The sequence below is a fragment of the Colletes latitarsis genome, unplaced genomic scaffold (assembly GCF_051014445.1).
Source record: "Colletes latitarsis isolate SP2378_abdomen unplaced genomic scaffold, iyColLati1 scaffold0013, whole genome shotgun sequence".
NCBI lineage: Eukaryota > Metazoa > Arthropoda > Insecta > Hymenoptera > Colletidae > Colletes > Colletes latitarsis.
The window spans coordinates 12,382,833-12,386,954 of NW_027488368.1; positions in this window are offsets into that span (position 1 = coordinate 12,382,833).

Here is a 4,122-nt window from a genome sequence, read left to right on the forward strand (position 1 = left end):
GAGATTAATATTTTAGAGGATAACGCTGGTTATGTCTGAGTTAGTTCTGGTATTTGCAATCATCTGGCTCATACTTTCGCATTTTTCTCATCCTTGTTGGCCAGATCCTGGCCTTTTTCTGGTTTGGATCACGTAGTAATGTGGTGCCACACTGAAACAGTCAATAGAAGCTGGTTGCGATCAGTGTTTTAGAGGATAACGCTGGTAATGTCTGAGTTAGTTCTGGTATTTGCAATCATCTGGCTCATACATTCGCGTTTTTCGCATACTTGTTGGCCAGATCCTGGGCTTTTTCTGGTTTGGATCACGTAGTAATGTGGTACCACACTGAAACAGTCAACTAAACCTGGTTGCGATTAATATTTTAGAGGATAACGCCGGTTATGTCTCGGTTAGGTCTGGTATTTGCCCTCATCTGGCGCGTACTTTCGCATTTTTCGCATTCTTGTTGGCCAGATCCTGGCCCCTTTCTGGTTTGGATCACGTAGTAATGCGGTACCACACCGAAACAGTCAATTAAACCTGGTTGCGAATAATATTTTAGAGGATAACGCCGGTTATGTCTCGGTTAGGTCTGGGATTTGCCCTCATCTGGCTCGTACTTTCGCACTTTTCGCAAACTTGTTGGCCAGATCCTGGGCTTTTTCTTGTTTGGATCACGTAGTAATGTGGTACCACACTGTCAATAAAAGCTGGTTCCGCTTAATACTTTAGAGGATAACGCTGGTTATGCCTGGGTTAGTTCTGGTATTTGCAACCATCTGGCTCATACTTTCGCGTTTTTCGCATACTCGTTGGCCTGATCCTGGGTTTTTTCTGGTTTGGATCCCGTCGCAATGTGGTGCCACACCGAAACAGTCAATTAAACCTGGTTGCGATTAATAGTTTAGAGGATAATGCCGGTTATGTCTAGTTTAGGTCTGGTATTTGCCCTCATCTCGCTCGTACTTCCGCATTTTTCGCTTACTTGTTGCCCTGATCCTAGCCTTTTTACGGTTTGGATCACGTAGTAATGCGGTACCACACCGAAACACCCAATTAAACCTGGTTGCGATAAATATTTTTGAGGATAAGGCCGGTTATGTCACGGTTAGGTCTGTGATATGCCCTCATCTGCCTCGTACTATCGCACTTTTCGCATACTTGTTGGCCAGATCCTGGGCTTTTTCTTGTTTGGATCACGTAGTAATGTGGTACCACACTGTCAATAAAAGCTGGTTCCGCTTAATACTTTAGAGGATAACGCTGGATATGCCTGGGTTAGTTCTGGTATTTGCAACAATCTGGCTCATACTTTCGCGTTTTTCGCATACTCGTTGGCCAGATCCTGGGCTTTTTCTGATTTGGATCCCGTAGTAATGTGGTACCACACCGAAACAGTCAATTAAACCTGGTTGCGAATAATATTTTAGAGGATAACTCCGGTTATGTCTCGGTTAGGTCTGGCATTTGTCCTCATCTGGCTCGTACTCTCGCATTTTTCGCATACCTGTTGGCCACATCCTGGCCTTCTTCTGGCTTCGACCACGTAGTAAAGTGGTACCACACTGAAACAGTCAATAGAAGCTGGTTCCGATTAGTATTTTAGAGGATAACGCTGGTTAAGTCTGGGATAGTTCTGGTATTTGCAATCATCTGGCTCATGCTTTCGCGTTTTTCTCATAGTTGTTGGCCAGATCCTGGGCTTTTTCCGGTTTGGATCACGTAGTATTGTGGTACCACACCGAAACAGTCAATTAAACCTGGTTGCGGTTAATATTTTAGAGGATAACGCCGGTTATGTCTAGGTTAGGTCTGGGATTTGCCCGCATCTGCCTCGTACTTCGCACTTTTCGCATACTTGTTGGCCAGATCCTGGGCTTTTTCTTGTTTGGATCACGTAGTAATGTGCTACCACACTGTCAATAAAAGCTGGTTCCGCTTAGTACTTTAGAGGATAACGCTGGTTATGCCTGTGTTAGTTCTGGTATTTGCAATCATCTGGCTCATACTTTCGCGTTTTTCGCATACTCGTTGGCCTGATCCTGGGTTTTTTCTGGTTTGGATCCCGTCGCAATGTGGTTCCCCAACGAAACAGTCAATTAAACCTGGTTGCGATTAATATTTTAGAGGATAACGCCGGTTATGTCTCGGTTAGGTCTGGGATTTGCCTTCATCTGGATCGTACTTTCGCATTTTTCGCATTCTTGTTGGCCAGATCCTGGGCTTTTTCTGGTTTGGATCACGTAGTAATGCAGTACCACACCGAAACAGTCAATTATACGATTGCGATTAATATTTTAGGGGATAACGCCGGTTACGTCTCGGTTAGGTCTGGGATTTTCCCTCATCTGGCTCGTACTTTCGCATTTTTCGCATTCTTGTTGGCCAGATCCTGGGTTTTGTCTGGTTTGGATCCCGTAGTAATGTGGTTCCACAACGAAACAGTCAATTAAACCTGGTTGAGATTAATATTTTAGAGGATAACGCTGGTTATGTCTGAGTTAGTTCTGGGATTTGCAATCATCTGGCTCATACATTCGCGTTTTTCGCATACTTGTTGGGCAGATCCTGGGTTTTTTCTGGTTTGGATCACGTAGTAATGTGGTACCACACTGAAACAGTCAATTAAACCTGGTTGCGATTAATATTTTAGAGGATAACGCCGGTTATGTCTCGGTTAGGTCTGGTATTTGCCCTCATCTGGCGCGTACTTTCGCATTTTTCGCATTCTTGTTGGCCAGATCCTGGGCTTTTTCTGGTTTGGATCACGTAGTAAAGCAGTACCACACCGAAACAGTCAATTAAACCTGGTTGCGATTAATATTTTAGAGGATAACTCTGGTTATGTCTAGGTTAGTTCTGGTATTTGCAATCATCTGGCTCATACTTTCGCATTTTTCTCATCCTTGTTGGCCAGATCCTGGCCTCTTTCTGGTTTGGATCATCGTAGCAATGCGGTACCACACCGAAACAGTCAATTATACCTGGTTGCGATTAATATTTTAGAGGATAGCGCCGGTTATGTCTCGGTTAGGTCTGGGATTTGCCCTCATCTGGATCGTACTTTCGCATTTTTCGCATTCTTGTTGGCCAGATCCTGGGCTTTTTCTGGTTTGGATCACGTAGTAATGCAGTACCACACCGAAACAGTCAATTAAACCTGGTTGCGATTAATATTTTAGAGGATAACGCCGGTTGTGTCTCGGGTAGGTCTGGGATTTGTGCTCATCTAACACGTACTTACACGTTTTTCGCATACTTGTTGGCCAGATCCTGGCCTTTTTCTGGTTTGGATCACGTAGTAATGTGGTGCCACACTGAAACAGTCAATAGAAGGTGCTTGCGATCAGTGTTTTAGAGGATAACGCTGGTTATGTCTGAGTTAGTTCTGGTATTTGCAATCATCTGGCTCATACTTTCGCATTCTTCGCATACTTGTTGGCCAGATCCTGGGTTTTTTCTGGTTTGGATCCCGCAGTAATGTGGTTCCACAACGAAACAGTCAATTAAACCTGGTTGCGATTAATATTTTAGAGGATAACGCCGGTTATGTCTCGGTTCGGTCTGGTATTTGCCCTCATCTGGCGCGTACTTTCGCATTTTTCGCATTCTTGTTGGCCAGATCCTGGGATTTTTCTGGTTTGGATCACGTAGTAATGCAGTACCACACCGAAACAGTCAATTAAACCTGGTTGCGATTAATATTTTAGAGGATAGCGCCGGTTATGTCTCGGTTAGGTCTGGTATTTGCCCTCATCTGGCTCATACCTTCGCATTCTTCGCATACTTGTTGGCCAGATCCTGGGTTTTTTCTGGTTTGGATCCCGCAGTAATGTGGTTCCACAACGAAACAGTCAATTAAACCTGGTTGCGATTAATATTTTAGAGGATAACGCCGGTTATGTCTCGGTTCGGTCTGGTATTTGCCCTCATCTGGCGCGTACTTTCGCATTTTTCGCATTCTTGTTGGCCAGATCCTGGGATTTTTCTGGTTTGGATCACGTAGTAATGCAGTACCACACCGAAACAGTCAATTAAACCTGGTTGCGATTAATATTTTAGAGGATAACTCTGGTTATGTCTGGGTTAGTTCTGGTATTTGCAATCATCTGGCTCATACTTTCGCATTTTTCGCATACC